Raw genomic sequence first — 17,699 nt, 5'->3', positions numbered from 1 at the left:
TTTCTAGTCTTGCCATCAGAAAGCCCTGTGGCAGTAACAAGAAAAATCAGAGAAGGGTTGAGATTGAAAGGGACCTCTGAAGATAATCTCATCCAACCTTCCCCCACCATAATAAAGACAGGGTAATCTAGATCCAGGTGCCTAGGACATTTTCAGGCAGCTTTTGAATATCTCCAGGAACTCCAGCACCACTCTGGGCAACCTATGCCAGCACTCAGCCACCCTCATAGTTAAAGTATGTTTCCTGATCTTCAGAGAGAACCTCCTGTGTTTCAGTTTGTGGCCTTTGCCTCTGACCCTCTCACCAGGCACCACTGAAAAGTGTCCAACTTCATCTTCCTAGCACCCTTCCTTCAGGTATTTATATAAATATATTAATAAGATCATCCCTGAGCTTTCTCATCTCCAGGCTGAAGAGTCCCAGTTCACTCAGCCTTTCCTCTTTTATGAGATACTCTAGCCCATCATCTCTGTAGCTGGACATTACCTGGATTGTCTCCAATATTACTATGTCTCTTCTCTGCTGTACTTAGGAGCCCAAGACCAACAGTGTTCTAGATGTGGCCTCATCAGTGCTGAGCAGAGGGGAAGAATCATCTCTCTTGACCTGCAGAGGATAGTGGTCAGAGGGTTGGAGGTGTTTCAGCACTCCCTCCACAGTATCCCCAGTCATGGGACAGGTAGCAGACCTTTCTAGATGAAGGTTAGATCAACAGATGGGTGCCTCTGTCCCCTCCAGCATGTTCACATAGACTCACCATTTCTTCCTGGTGGTCTTGCATGGTTTAGGGTCAGGTGGATCAGATCATTTGCTTGAAGGCATATCTGACTCCTCTACAGCTTTGAGGACAGTGAATGTATTTCTCAGTTGTAAGCCCTCAGGTGGGGCAGAAGCCTTTTTCTCAGTGCTAGAAGTCATGAACTTCCATCCTTCCCATTCTCCAGTAACTGCACTTAACCTCGGTATTAGTGCTGGACACTGCCTGCGTCTCTGCTGCAGTTGGGGTCTAGGGTTGTCCACACATTGCATCTCATCTATCTTTCTTTTTGTCACCTCTGATGCTGCACAACCTCCTCACTTCCACCTGTAACCTGTCCACTTGGCAGCATAGTTCTTCCAAGATGGCACACATCTGGGAGGACAGCAGGCCACCACTCGGGCATCTGAGCAAATCTTCAGGTACTCCCTGCAGCCCAGGATTTGGAAGGCTTCATCTGCTATCCAGAACTCAGTCTACATGAAGCCACTGCCCTAGCAGGGACAGCTACTCTAACAACTGTTAGGCAGTCTGCCCTAAACACATCACTACCATAAGTGAGGCTGTCACAACAATACAAACACAACCAAGGCTCCCTGTCTTATGCTCTGCTACAGAAACTGCTGCCTCTGGGAGCTGTGCTTTGAGCCAGGACTCTTATATAGTCCTTTCCTGAGCACTGGCTGAAGGGTGCCTTATCTGCCCAAATAACAGGCAGCTGCCACAAAGGTTACAGCCTCTCTGGGTCAAGGGCAGCTGATCATGCTCGTTAGAAGATGCTAGAGCTTCCTTGAGCCCACATTTGGTGGCTTTCCTTCCTTTATTCTTGCCTGGTAGCAGCAGGCACCCTCCAATTTCTCAGAGGGTTCCAGGTGTACCCAATGATCCTGGACCTTGTCCCTGGGAGGTCCAGAAGCTCCTGAAGCAGAATGCAGGGTCTGTTGGCTACATCCAAGTATGCATTTAATCTGTGAGAATAACCTTCAAATTTATTATGTCTATATATGTAAATGTGTTTTTATATGTATGTATGTGTAAGTCTAATATATATATATATATGCACAAATTTCAGGCCCCCTTTGTATTTGAGACGTAATCAGCCTAAATCACTGATTGGTCTCCCTGGTATGTTTGAGTGCTCATCATCAGAGCTGGGCATAAACATTTCTGGAGAGCATGTTTGAGCTCTCATTATGTTGGGGACCCAAAAGATGGCTGAGTATGCAGTAGGTGAAAATCTAGGGAGTTTAAGCATAGAGGCATCAGAATAGCTGTGTGGCATCAGGCCAGTGGTCCATCTGAAAGTGTCCTATACCAAACACCTAGGTACTTTCCCAGCCTCCAGAGGTCTGTGCAGCAGAGAGAGACTCCCTAACTCCCTTCAAACCCCTCTGCCAAACCATAGATTCAGGCTGGGATGTTAGGATTTAGTCACAAATTCCGTTTCTTTGACCATGGAATTACTCAGGGTTTACTGACAGTCATTAAAACCAAGTGAGTTAAATAGCTCTAAAAGAGCTATCCTTAGGGTATTTAATTAAAAATAGACTCCTGACCAAAGGAATTTCATCAGATTATCTTTCAAGAAAGCATTACTGTGAAAGAACATAATTGCTTGGGAAAGACTTATCCCATAGCGTGTTCTTCTATTAGAAAAACCATTGCCCTTCACATTCCAGGTGTTCTACCAAGAAACAAAGGACCATAGCTGTGTATATGTGTTTTTTTTCCTCTGTGTAGTGTTTTAAGATTATTTGACAAGTATTTTCAAAAAAACGTTTTTTTACTTCTTCATGGGAGGCTTTGATGACCAGGTTAATACTGAATCATCAGTACTGAATTTGGAAAACAGAGTTGAAAAAAGATTCATTGTTTATACATGTCAGCATTTGTTTGATTTTTATTATGCTTACTTAACTAAAACATGTAAAGGACACCATGGAGAAATCCCATCATTGTTAGAATCCAATTTAAAAAAATTCTATTGGTAGAAACACCATGTACTGGGTTTGCATGGCAAGGTTTTGGTGATAGTGCAGGAAAGGGGGATCCCACAGGAATGGCTTCTGTGAGCTTCTGCCAGAAGCTTCCTCCATGTCCGACAGAGCCAATGCCAGCCAGCTCCAAGATGGACCCACTGCTGGCCCAGACCAAGCCCACCAATGACAGTGGTAGCATCTCTGGGGTAATTAGTTAAACAGGGTAAGGTGGGAAACCCTTGGCAACAGCAGCCAAAGAAAGGAGCGGGAATATGTGAGAGGAACAGCCCTGCAAACACCAAGGTCAGTGAGGAAGGAGGGGAAGGAGGTGCTCCAGTTGCTGAGGCAGAGATCACCCTGCAGGCTGTGATGCAGCCCATGGTGAGGCAGCTGTGCCCCTGCAGCCCATGGAGTTCCATGGGGGAGCAGAGATCCACCTGCAGCCCATAGAGGATCCCATGCCAGAATAGGTGGATGCCTGAAGGAGGGCCCAGTGGGAAGCCCGTGGTGGATCAAGGTCCTTGCAGGGCCTGTGGAGGCATGGAGACAAGAGCTCACACTGGAGCAGGTTTGCTGGTAGGACTTGTGACCCTGTGGGGGACCCATGCAGGCACAGCTTGTTCCTGACATGTTCCTGAGGGACTGCACCCCATGTAACAGAGCCATACTGGGCCAGGGAAAGAGTGTGAAGTGTCCTTCCCCTGCGGAGAAAGGAGTGGCAGAGACAAGATGCGATGAACTGACTACACCTTTTCTTTTTCGGTGCACCTTTTCTGCTTCTACACACAGGTTTCAGTCTGTTGCTTGAAGGGATACAAGTACTTTGGAAGGGTCATGGATTACTGCTCCTCTGAGGTCTTCTGCAAACTCCCTAGTGTCAGATTAGTACCATCCCCAGCCCCTCTTCATAAGAGGCTCTCCAGCTGAGAGAGAGAAGATCCTGAGAGGGCATGAAGGACATGAGAATGCTGAGGCTAAGCTCTTCCTCTGCTACTCAAGGCAGGACACTCGTAGCAAAGGAGCACAAATGCCGGAGGATTCAGAAAAAGAAGCAGATAGCGGGACCATGAGTCACTTACCTCTTTTTGGCTGGAACTTGGGACTAGAGCACAAGTTTTACAAGGAGCAGCTGAGGGAGCTGGGGTTGTTTAGTCTAGAAGTAAGAAGAAACCTTATCACTCTCTACAACTGCCTGAAAGGAGGTTGTAGCCAGATGGGAGGCAGCCTCTTCTCCCAAGTAACAAGTGACAGGATAAGAAGAAATGGCCTCAAGTTGCACCAGGGGAGGTTTAGATTGGACATTAGGAAAAAATGTATTCACAGATAGGGTGGTCGGCATTGCAACAGGCTGCCCAGGGCAGTGCTTAAATCACCGTCCCTGGAAATGTCCAAAAAATGTGTAAATGTGGTGCTTGGAGACATGTTTTAGTGGTGGACTTTGAAGTGCTGGGTTAACAGTTGGACTCAATCTTAGAGCTCTCTTCCAACCTAAATGATTCTGTGGAAAAAATTCTGTATGTACCTAGACTACTAATTAACACACAGTTTTTTAATACTCCTGAAGCATGTTTAAATTGTGCATGCTCTAGAATTGTTTCGGGTTTTTTTTTTTAATCTAAGTAGCTAATTAGGGGAAAGACCATGTTACACCAGCATTCCAGAGACTGCATTACTTTTATTTGGAGCACAATTCAAGGCAAATTTCTCCTCTTCGTACCAAGTGCTATCCACCAGGCTTCACCTCCTTATGCCATAAGTTCTACTACTGCAGATGAATAGTTCAAGTTATGGGAAGACTTGCCTTTCCTCCAAAGTTTTTCAACTGTTGTACATTTGTTGAAGAGTTAAAGAGAAAAATCAGGCGACTAGGTTTAGACGTTTTAAAGAAAGACCAACAAGTGCTGTACTGACCTCTCCACTGATCCAACCTGTCTGTATCAGCATCTAAACACAAACTTGCCCTCTTTCTTTGCATTGGTGTCAGCCTAATAAAAGTCATGGTTTGCTTATTTGTTCTGCAACAACTTTCTTTTTGATTAAATGATAAAGGAAAAAACCCAACAATCAATCAAAAGCAGAACTCAAAAACCATCCCTGTTACTTGTTTGCCAAAAAATTCTGTAAGGCTATGTCTTTTATAAATCACACAACTCTTACATGAAGAATTGGGTTACCACCTGGATTTAAAAGAAATGCCTTTCCATTTCCTCTGACCCACCTCCTCAATTTTTACTGTCTCTTCCACTTTCTCTGCCTATGGAAGCTGAGTCATGGGTCACAGTCCCTGGACTAATGAGCTGTTCTGTCACCTCTATTACTGCCTTATTTTCCAGTGAAAACCGATGTAACTTTTCAAAATGGTAAAAGGAATCAGTAACCCTATTGAACAGGAGAGCATTTTAACATCCTGGGGAACATGCCATTTGAGATGATATTTTTGCCAGACAAATAATTAACATCTATGAAGCATGGAAAGCACAGATCCTATGCATTGAAGCCTTGCACAGATGTCAGATACTTAGTTTTTTACATCTCTTGGCTCTTAGTGCATTTTATTATGTTGAGCCCTCTAATGACACTACTCTGAGACCAATGGGATATCAGGACTAACACAGACTCACCTTAAAGCAGCCTGTGCAGGGAAGAAACCTTAGAATTACAGTGTGCCAAAAGATACCACACATTGTGTAACAGCAAACCCCTCCAGTCAGGCAGAGACTGACCTTTTCAGAAGAAAGAGGTCAATACACATTCATTGGAAGAAAATAATTAAGGTGGAGTATTTAAAATCCTGTCACTGTCCTAAAATGCTGCTCACATTGAGAGTTGTGCCTTAACTGCCCTGCTGGTAGGAGGACAGATACCTGGGTACAGGTTCACAATACTCCTGAAGTGGTCTATGCCCACAAGTCCTACTCTGGTTCACAAGCAATTTAGATATTTTGAGATATTTTCCTCTCACTCTGCGGGAGCACTTTTTGCTGTCTTTCTATCCCAAAAGCACTGAATACTGACACAGAAGCAGTCAACCTGTCTGGGTGCTGTGATAAAGATGTACAACTGTTACAGTAAGCACACTCTGCTTCTTCTCCAGAGAGCATATGGTGGGTAGCAGTGTTACCAGACCCCCCTCCAGTATACATCAGTAGATGTGGGTTCAGCTAGGTTACATTAACCTTGGCTTTATCCATCACCATCACTTGAGTCACAGCAGAATTGTTATCCAATACTTGTTGTGACCTTCTTTCTCCTGGAAAGAGATTTTAACTTTTTTAGCTGGCCCATTGGCTCAAATAATTCTGTAAGGGCCTGGAATAATACGTTCTTCACTAGATTTGTCATATAGTAACCTCAACAGCATTGCATCAGATCTATGTCAGTTTTCTTCAGTTTTTGCCCCCATACAGTGCATTTGGGTAAACTCTGTCTTTTATCATTCGGTATTTGACAATGGTAACTTTATATACCTCACTGAAAAGGAAATATTTGGTTTACTCCATATATAACAAACATCCCAGAGAATTATTCTTTGATTAAGCATTAGGAAAGACGGTAATAAAAGGTCTTGTTTCACAGGGCAGCCAGTTACACTTGCTGGGGATGACAGCTTAAAGAGTAATGTAAACAAATACAGTAATGCAGTAATTCCCCTCAGGATATGCCATGTGCAATTCTGTAGTGAACCAAGTCAGCTAAGACCCTCTTGGCCAAAATGTTGTTAGTGACATTAAGAAAATGCCAGTGCTTGCTGATTTATGCAAAGTCCAGGGACTCTTTGGAACTAGAAAAAATGCTGCCTATAAATTTTAAGTCCAACAAAAATGCAGTTTCATATACTTTTTACAAGTAATTTTGTCATTCCCACATTTTAGCCTAAAACAAATAAACTTCATTATTTCACACCTGATTCAGCAACTGAACCAAGAATATAACTGTTTACACTGGAACAACAGATTTCACACTACAAGATTGCTAGAAGATTAAAAAAATTACCTTTTTAAAAAAAATTAAATTCCATGTGCCTGTACAGGGAATATCTAGTTACACCAATCTTACTTTTTCTTCCTTATTCTCTATAGGAACTCACAGTTCCCATGTATAACCTGTAGCACTTTTTCTCCTCACCCTTATACAAATCCTGAATGGTTCAGACCAACAGCAGTGTCCAAATAACTTGTGCAAGAAATACGTAATTATTCTTCTTTTGTGCCATTGAGGTCTGCAGCATCAGCAGAGCCAGCTGCTAACAAGGTAGGTAGGGGTTTTGCTCCTTAATTTTGGGTGCAGTTCCTATATCTGGGTCAGGTGTAGGATCCATCTAATACTGTTGGTGGAAAGCAGTCACACTTATTCTCCACTGACTTCCTCTACAAGACTTCACTGACTGCAGCTGGAGCCCATACAACTGTCACAAGGTGCCCTTGTGGATACAGGGCATCCCATCTCCCTCCCAGCAGCTGTGTCAGAAGGGTACAGGTATGCTGTGGGCCCTGTGTCTACATGTCATGCTAAGCTTCATGCAACATGAATTTACAGAGCTCACCAGCGTTTAGGTAGCAGACCTGCTCCTATCACAGTGTATATGTAATGCTGACATAGCCTATGCTGTTTGCTTCCCTTAAGTTAAATAAAAAGTATCCCATCTGCCTCTGCTCTATTATCAATCATGTGTAGCCACAAGCAATCTAGAAAGTTTTTCCACACCTGTCATTGGAGCTGATTTGTGTGTGCTGTGTGGCAGTAGCAGAAATGCCAGAGATGCCCTGCCCTCACTAAAACGTGTATTTGCAAGCAGAGAAAGTTGAACCTCAAAGCAAATTCCCAAGTCTTTAAATTCCTGCTCTAGCCTTGACTCCCAGATCCAATTTAGCAGATTTCACTAGGTCACACACAGCACCATGCTGTTTCAGGGCTGGAGTAATTCAGCCCTGCACCTCCTGGTTCTGACTGGCAAAGGTGTGGGCAAGCCACAGGACAAGCAAGACTGCTGGCTGCTACATTTGCAGGCTTTGCCACATGAGGGGTAGCAACTCTTTTAGGGATGCCAAACTGGTCAAAGCTTTGTGCCTCTTTTTGAAATGTCTGTGGCTCCTGACCCAATACTTTTTTAACTCAGTGTTCATTTTATTTCTTTGTGTCTTAATGTCGTAGCTTACTTCTTTCTACTCTACATCCACAGGACTTAGTTATTCCCAGAAATCTTTACTTGCCTCTAAATTGACAACTGGATATCTGACCATACTGCTGCTGCAATTAACCACACTAGGGACTTGCTAGAGTATCACTAAACCCCCATCTGACCTCCAAAATCTGTGACACTAGTTGCTAAAACTTTTCCTTATTTTTTAAAAAAAAGTAAAAAAGAATCCTTTTCTGTTCAGTTTCTACAACTCTAAGCAGGGGAACTGCTCTTCTTTTTGCTTTCCATTTTCTTTGAATGTCATTTACCCATGATTCTGTTAGAAATAAAGTATAGTTTAGACAACTTCTTTTGTCTCTGGTTAATATAAGCAGAATGAATATAATTGAGATGGGAGTTCCAAATCCAACCTGCCTTTCAATTTCTTTCAATTAAGTTTCATTAAAATGACCCCATGTCATTGGTAACATTATGTCAGGTTTATATGCTAAGGAAAGAAGCCAGCTTCAAATGACAATTTTGTACCATATGAAAACAATAACACTTCTGTAACTACTTTACTGAGTATGTGTATTATTATTCATAAGATGGAAATTTCTTTATGTCATTCCTGAATAAATATATGCATTATTCCTGAACAAAACCCTTGGATGCACCCCTTTCTTTGTGCACAACTTTCTTACATTGTTTTGACTTATAATCAATAACTCTCTACATCTTTGTGTTCAAATGAGAGACTATTTTTGGTCCACAGACAGGAATTGCACTTCACTTAATTCTGCTCTAATAATATTTGAAGCATTTAGGGGAGTAGTCATCTTGACAAAAACTACAAATTTGATCCCGTTGTGGTGCGAGGAATTTCTTTCTAGAGATGTCAAAATCATCAAAAGCTGTGTAATTAGTAGCAAATTGATAATTTTTGTTTCTCATGTTGCTTACACTTTAATAAAAATCTTCACAAGAGCTCTCCCTAACATATTAACAAAAGTTATAGGCAATAAGATTGTATGCATGCAAAATAAGTGATCATTCTATTGTTTTCTCCAGTTTTATCCCCTGAATCCTATTTCCTCTGAATCTTATGATTTTTCTAATTTCGTTTACTGCTATGGTAAATTTTCTCTTTTAATTACTTTCTCTCTACACAGCACAAAGACATCACTGAAAAGCTCAATACAGAGAAGCTTTGCAAGCTATTCTAAGATAAAAACCCTGAAGACAATCCAAAATCCAGTGAAGTCGGTGAAAAACCTCCCTCCCCATGTCCTTTGGAATGGGTCCCAATTGAGGTGCTGCACTTTTGTGCCGGGCTCCCCACTCTCCCCAAGGAAAGCAACAATGATGACCTGGCTCCAGCTTTTGTTTCTTGCGCAAAGCACTGGAGAAGAGATGGCAGCACCTCAGCTTCTCACTCAAACAGTGCAAACAATGAGGCAAACATGTTTATGCATGAACCTACGTAAGTGCTTATATGCCAGCTCTGTTCTTAGAGACTCTCACTGTAGGAAAATGAGAAAATAAACTACTTAACTGTGCAAGTAATTTCAGCTGGAGCCCATTATCCATCTGCTAATACAGTGCAGCCTGAAAGCTTTGCCAATGACAGATTAAGGTCAAACAAATGATCATTCCTACGAGATACACTCCTCTTCCTAAACATATTTTTATTCCATTATGTTGTAAAATGCTGATCAAAGAGCCTATAATAATATTATATTACTATAAATTTCTTTCAGTGAAGCTACAGTGAGTTTTTGAAATAACACTGGGGTCCAGACAAGCCAGACAGTATGTTTAAGACAGAGACTCTGGTCTCGAGAGCTTGCAGGCAAAAAGGGCAAAAGACAGAAGAACTACAAAAAAGAGTGCTGTTGTTTCATTTTACAGACACAGGACCAAAGCAGAGGGCTTGTGGTAATGGGGCATGAAATAACAATGGGAACTTTAAAGCCTATGCCCAGTGCCAGGGGAGACTGAGACTCCTCCTTGATATACTTAAGCATATTTTTTCCCCAAACTTGAATTTGTGCTGATATGTTTTTGCAGAAGCACTTTTTCTAAAAGATTTTTAAAGATCATCTGTCTTTAAAGATAAAGCTGTTGAGACAGCTTTGAAAATCCTAACCTGCACAGCTGTGCACACACAAATAAACTACATGCAACTAAATACAAGGTCTTAGTACAAAAAGTGTTAAACAAATCAAGCTATAGGGACTGCTAGTTCTGCAGCCCAAAATATAACACATCAGAGACAGATAGGTGATTAGTAGTATTTAATTTTATGACCACAAGCCTACACAGAGGTAATTCAGGCATGTTTTGGATTCAGCCACAGGTCTTAAGTACTAAATAGATAAGCCTTGTTTACTCAGGCACATTGCTCAAGTGTTTTAAATCTTTGCACAAGCTGCCTTGTCTTTTACCACCGCCCTGACCATGAGAAAAATGCTCTTTCTTCAAAGTCCGACACAGAATATTTAAATTGAGGGTGATAACTCTGACCTCTTTTTTTTTTTTTAAAGAGCATTTTAATATCTACTGATGAGAAATGCTGCCTCGATGCTGGGTACTGTTACATAAACCACAGATGTCTCAGAAATTCTTGTGTAACATAATGGCAGGCGTGGTGCTTGCGTTGCCTCCTCTCCAAGAAGCTGCTTTGCACAGAGGATAAGAGCCTACTTAGCCTGTCCCACAGTAGCTGAGCCCCGGCGGTGCCCCATCTGTGCTGCACACAGCACAGGTACAAAAAACAATAAGATGTCACTGCCTCATCAGGGGCTGCAGCAGAATGCCAAGCACATGAGGAATCATGGTTAAAAAAATGTTTTGAGCTACATTTTTGAAAGGGGGAGTGTAAAAACAGAAGTTTGCTGAAAGTGAAGGCGATCAGGCAGAAATTCAGATTTTTTTAAGTTAGTCCAGAAACTGTTTTACTTCCCATCTCTCTTTAGCTTTCATATTTCCTGGTTAAAAAAAAAAGATAAAAAAGGAATGGTGGGAGAAATCTGACTTTTATAAGAGAATGGTACACTGTGAAAAAAATTTAAAAAAAGCTTTTTTGAAGGAAATGAAGCACAGAGTTGTGAGTTTCCACTAATTTAGAGCATATCACTGGAGGTGCTTAGGACCTGAATTTTGCCAGTTCTTAGCAAACAATTTAAATGCATTTATATACCTAACACATGTGCCTATCTACCTTCATATTTCTCTTAAGAATTTCCCAGGATACTCTCTCTCTCTACAGCATAGGTATGCTTCAGTTGCAGTAGTAAATTATTAGTATTTTTGAAAAAAGGATAGAGGACTTTGAAAAGAAGGAATCAAGGCCCTCTGAAAATCAGAAACACATAGCTAGTGATCACTAGTCAGCTTGGTTCAAAGGGCTGAAAAATGACACTGTTGGAAAAAAAGCATTAATCATGATATTTACAGAAAGTCCACTTTAAAAAAAAAAAAGCGGAGTTTTTTTAATGTTCCAGAGTTTTTTTAATGTTCCAGAACAGTACGATTGTTCTCTTTTTTTTTCCCCTTCTTGAATGTAGTAAATCAAATTAGGGTAAAAAAACCCCAACAAACTCATGGAAGCAGTCTTCCTAAAATCCCAGCAATTTTGCACAAGCATTTAAAACTTGATGAACTTTTAAGTAACAGAACAGGGTTCCTTATAATGGGAAAGCGTTAAGCTGAGTTAATTACATCAGAACCCAAGAGACTGAACCTCAGTCAAGGAAAGATGGATATTGATCATGAAGTACAGAAACTTCTCTCTTACAGTCCAGCGCAGGATCTACAGCTAGTAAAACCTGTTGTCCAGTAATGAAAGGCTGCTCGTATGAAATCATTTTGTTATGTCCTTAAACCACGTATGAAGAGCTTCTAATACAGCAAATAGAATTAAAAGTAGATGCAGAAAAGTACCCAAGAACTTCTTGGGTTATGGGCTGGATTTCCTGTTATTTCTGAAAGATTATTCTGCCTATGTAGCAGAATAATGGGGTGATACAGTGAGGGACTGAGTGCCTGTTGTACCACTAACATGTAAACATGTGTTCCTCACTGGAGCTGTCAGTCAGGTGTACTTCCAAAATATTGATTCCTAACTGTGAAAATTTCAAATTAGGCAGAGTTTTTACTAATTAATAGCTGAAACGTGAAGTCATTGAAGTACTATTGCACTGTAACCGTCAGTAAGCATCTGGAAAGTGGGATCTGTATCCCAGATTGCAGAGGAATTGGCTCAGACAGGTGATGAATTTGAGGACTGCTCCCAGTTTCTGCAACATTTTTAAAGACTGTATGACAGTGGATTAACAGATTTCAAGGAGCGCCACACTGAAACTTTCAAAGATCCCTGTACGTGGCAACATAAATCAACAGATTATCTTCAAAATTATCAGGCATGCAAAATAGCGGACTTGCTATTACTTTTACTCATCTTTCTAGTTTAGAAATGGGATTCACAGATAACAAGATGATTTCAAGACCTCTGACTTTCAGCAAAAAATGGGAACATGATGAGACTGTTGGAAACCAAGACGGTTGCTCAGGACCACGGCCTATTCCAATTATTCACAGTGTGTTTTCCCAACAGTATGTATGTTGTTCTCAAAAGCTACTCCCAGTGGATCTCAAAGCATTTCCAAGCACCTTAATGTGTCTTTCAACATCAGCCTTTGCTAAAACTTCCACTGTAACCCTCCAATTAAGTCAGCAGCTGCCCTGGCCATGTGGACCTGGGGGGTAATCCCTATTTCAGAGTCTCTAGCCTGGGCACATTGTCAGTAATGACATGCAGAAGGTAATCGTCCTCATGATCTCCAGGAGGAATGAGGAACCTTTGTTGGCACCATGCCTTCCTTCCCAACCAGACCAGGGGGCTACTACCAGAGAGATGTGCTCCTGCTCCACGTTTGTAATTAGCTCAAATGCTGATGTAATATCTAAATGTAATTTATACAGCACATATCTATTGGCTTAGGGCCTCTGGTGGTCTAGTGGTTAGGGTGCAGGACTCTCACCGCTGCGACCCGGGTTCCATTCCCAGCCCCCCGGGCAGATGGAGCTCGTTAGCCCTGTGTGGCAATCCATCTAAGAGAAGGTCACTCTAAACAAACCTACGTTCTGAGACCCTCACTGCCACTGTCCAAGCTTGCTCGGCCCCGGCAGATGAACCTCAGGATTAAAGGGTGGGTTCAGTTCAGCGCACGCTGGGTCTCACCTAAAAAATCCACTGCACAGGCTCGAAGGGTCAATGACCTTTCCCAAATCTTTGCTTGCGAAGACTGGCCATTATTTTTTATCTATTGGCTTAATGAAAGGTTAAAATTAATTTTCCCTCAAATCCCTGCTGACAGTGCAGGTGTACACTGCTGATAGCCCCTGCCTGGTATGTTTTGAGCTGCCGTGCTGGGCTGAGGAGGTCTCCTTGCTCAGGAGACCATCCCACCTGCTCTTCCTTCATCCCTGGAGGAAGCAAACACACCCGTTACATGAAACCTGGTGATTCACTGCTGGGGATTTGCACCATCTGCGCTGAGCTGACACACCACCAGACAGAAAGAGAAACACTACCTCTTGCAGCACTGGTGCCAGTGCACTCGGCACACACACCCTAAAATGACTCACTCGAAAACATTTAAATGGGGAAATTATGTGTGAATTGAATTTGGCTCTCACAGGCCTCAGCTCTGTGTTTCTTGCAGTGCTGAAGTGGTTTAAATTGTTATTAATAGATTTGTTTTACCTGCCAAGGGATTTACCAGGCAGAGATAAACAAACTGGGGTGAAGAGCACAGAGGATGCTACTAGAAAGAACCCTGAATCCTGGTAAACATCTACTGCTGTCACTCCAGGAGATAAAGAGGATGCTCATAGACCAGCCCGGTGTTGTGTCTCTCCCTCCCCTCCCCCCACTGCCGTGCATGTGTTTTACTCCTCGTGGTCCCTCCCCCTCACTCAGGCCAACCCCCAGCCTTCCTCCTCGTCCCCAGAGGGATGGCGCTGGCCTCACTCCTCAGTCTCCTGGCTGTGCAATTACCTGGAAAACTCACTCACTCTGCTCATTTTGTGAGTGTCAGGAGCCTTCTGACTGTGCTATTCAAATATTTAGGAGTGCCTTGTGTGGTATAAAACCAGTGATACCTTCTGAAAATGTGCATTTGATCCAAGATATATCCATTATCGAAGACTCTGCCCATTTTACACTATTGTATCTTGCTACAGAAGTTGTCCCAGTGGTATCAGCAAAGGATTGTCTCCACAGAAAAGATGTGGTTCTTTGTACACATAAAAACAATTGAATGTCTTAAAAATTGCTGTAGCAGTTTCTCATTTAAATTACAACATTTCTTAGTTCTTAAAAAGGCATTTCATTATGTTTCACAACTACCAGCTAAAACCCCCCCTTTTTTTTTTTTTACTGAAACCCAGGAGCTGCTTTTGGTTCTAACACACAGAAAGGTTTATAGGTATCACAGTTCCAGAGGTATTTTTAATTTAGCTGACAACAGAAAAGAGGTGCAGCAGAAGGATTTTTTAAACTGAATGTCATGTCACTACATTTGATTGGCAAAAACTTATCTATTGCAGTTTAACTTTAGTGCACGCCATACAGCATAGCACATAGCAAAATCTTACAGCTGGGCTGACAGTTTTGTTATAGCTAGAATGGCTTTTCCTCTCTCAGTAACCTTATTTGAATAATAAATAATTTTACAACAAAAATTAGCAACAGTCTTTCTTTTTTAAACATGTTGTATCCTCTTATTCCCAAAACAACATTTTCAGCAGTTTCTAATCAAACACAGCTCAATATACAGGTCCCTGGTGGTAAATCTCATTGCTAGGTGATGAGCAAGATGCCATTTTTATAAACCAATCAACAAAAAACTTAAATCAGCTTGTTAGCAAGTTCTCAATTCTCTCTTGCTATTTTGTAAATAAAATTCCTCTTGTAAATTTCTGAGGAGTGTCAAGGTTTATTTTTCTTGTTTGTATTCTGAAATGACATTTTTTCCAGATCAATTAGTTCATGCTGAACCCTTGTACCAATTATGCTTCATTATGTTGCTTGTAATGTTAATATGCTAGCTGGTATAATGAAACTTTCACGAGCAATATAACTAACTGTGTTCATAATTAAGGCAGAGTGTGTACCTTTCCCAGACTGCCAAAATACTGTTTCCAGGCTTCTGATGGGAGTGTTATCATCTGTCTCAGCAGCAGCCCACAGCTTGTGTTTTCTCTTATCGATTTGCCACGTGTGGGTCAGAACATGATCATTGCCTCCAGGCAGGACATGCTGCCTCCAGGCAGGACATGCCACCTCCAGGCAGTGGCATCTCCTGAAAAAGGAGATACCTGCCTTGAGTCCTTGACTCCTCTGCCAGGAAAGGAAATATACAGCATGAAGGGGAGTCAGATCATGTGCTAAGATGAAGAAAGCACCTGTCTCCTTCCACCACTGATTACTGTTACATACATACATACATACAGCATACCTGCATTTTCTGTGCCATGTCTACTGAAAAGGGAAAAAATTCTGCTTTGGCCACATGCCTTAATGTGAGGGAGATACCTAAAAGGGCCAATCAGTCCAAAACATTCAAGTTTTACAGTTCACTACCCCTTTTCCCCCTAGTTTTTAAGAGTCCTACAAAATCCATCCATTAGTTCAATGCAATTGGGGTTCCATCTGGTCAGCACTTCATTAACAAATTACTCATATGCAAGGAAAACACACCATACAGCTCATCCTCTACATCACCACTTGCCACCACACCTGGCATCCCTTTCAAACAGGACTGCGTGGATGCGGAGAAGAATTGCATGCAAACCCTCCTATAGAGATCTGCCTCATCTTGCCCTGTCCCTTCCCTGCTACTGTCCTCTGGGAAAGGAAGATGCTCTTTCTTCCCTCTTCTTTCTTCATCAGGAAAGTGCCTATTTTTATCTCTTCCACAACCACCCACAGAGTAGATGATACATTTTCCTTCACTTAGTGTGCAAGTTCCTTCATCAATGTGAGATAGACTGTAGTGACAGAAAACATAGAGATCTAAATACAACTTAACTTTAAGAGCAACCAAGATATTTAAGAAAAAATTTCCTCCTAAGATCTTGATACTACGTAAGTGCAAATAAACAAAGGGGGCTAATGCAAATGCAGATATCTACTGCTGAACATAAGACAAACCTCTAAAACATAATATATTCAAGATATCTTTGACCATGATCTAACACTGTCCTAATAACTAAAGCAAGAACGTTTAATTTGGTTACAACAATTCTGGCATATATATAAGTGTTCAGATTTCAGAATTCCTGAAAATGTGCGGTCCCTTTGACTTCGTAGGTTTCAAAAATTTGCAATTCATGTCATTAATTTAGCTATCGAAGTCCAGCCACAGATTTTAAATTGGAAGACGTTGACCTTGATATCTTTATTTCAGTTTCACCAACTGAAAAGCAGAGATAACAATATTTACCTCTCTCAGTGTCTTCTGATTATTAATTGCTGCTTCTGAAGAAGTTTGGCTATGGAAACATTATCCCTTGATGCTGCCTTTCTTACAGAGGAAGTTAAAGGACTTTCTTCTTGCTGGATATGCATGAAACAATCCAAAGGAAGTCACGCTAGACTCATAGGATGTTTCCAAAGAAAATACAACCACACGGAAACATCTATTTCCTTTACTGAATCAGTAATGCACTTCATTTAGAGTTGTAAAGAAAATACAGGCAATGAGAACAGTGCAGGAAGGAGACATTGCCTTCTCCACTTGGTATTACCTGTTAACTAGAACTGTAAAGGGGGTCAGAAGGACCCTCTGTACTTGCCTTCTATAGCATAACATGCTTTGAACAGGTACAGCTCTTCAGCTTAATACACTATATCCATAGAGAGGAGTATAAATAGTAACAGAATTGAAACCAATAGAACTGCATAGAATTTACCACAAAAGTCTAATAAGTGTTATCTACTGAATTACTCCCCTAACTCCTTCTGTAGCAAATTAATGGAAATATATTTTCTTAAAACGTAAGAATTCTGATAAAAAGGGATGAAACAGAGTGAGTAGGATATTTAAAATTGCTTAAATAATGATCATGTGGGAGGTATGCTTTCTAAAGAGGAATATTTTACAGATAATCTGCTTTCACTTGAACATCTCCTAGGATGAGTCCCATGATGTTTGTGATTTGTGAAAATCGCATTATGAAAACACTGAGAAACAAGAGAACCACTGAGATAAACATCTGTTTATTTTAACCTGCCAGTATGGCAATTTAAATGATTTCAGGAAAATAATAATCTCCTTGAAGAACACTGCATTTCTGCAAAGATGTAAATGAGTATGATCCCCTTAAAGACAAGGAAACCTAATAGATAATGCACACACTATGAAAACAATAATAGCCCATCAATTATTCTGTGAGTTTCTGAAATGTTTTCGAACCATACACATCTTATGAGGGCACTAATTCTTTAAATCGCTTAAATACGTGCACAAGGCCTTTCCTGAATATGTAAGCATATTTTTCTTTCAATACAAGCCTTTGGTTATTCATATGATTGCATATTCTGGTAAACACCAGTTGACACCAGAAAGACCAATTATCTCAGGAAGAGGTGTGAGAGGAAAAACTAGAAATCCTCTGAGCATGATTCATTGCACATACAAGGAATCACATTTCCAAATATAGGGTCTAATTATTTTGGTACTGTATGGAGAAACAAATACAAACTCTGAAATCCTGTACTAAAGCAACAAAGTGGATTTGCATCCACATGGCCTTTCTGGAGACCACTTTGTG

This window comes from Lepidothrix coronata, unplaced genomic scaffold, assembly GCF_001604755.1.
Source record: "Lepidothrix coronata isolate B3197 unplaced genomic scaffold, Lepidothrix_coronata-1.0 Scaffold109, whole genome shotgun sequence".
NCBI lineage: Eukaryota > Metazoa > Chordata > Aves > Passeriformes > Pipridae > Lepidothrix > Lepidothrix coronata.
Note: the sequence above shows the minus strand (reverse complement) of the source record.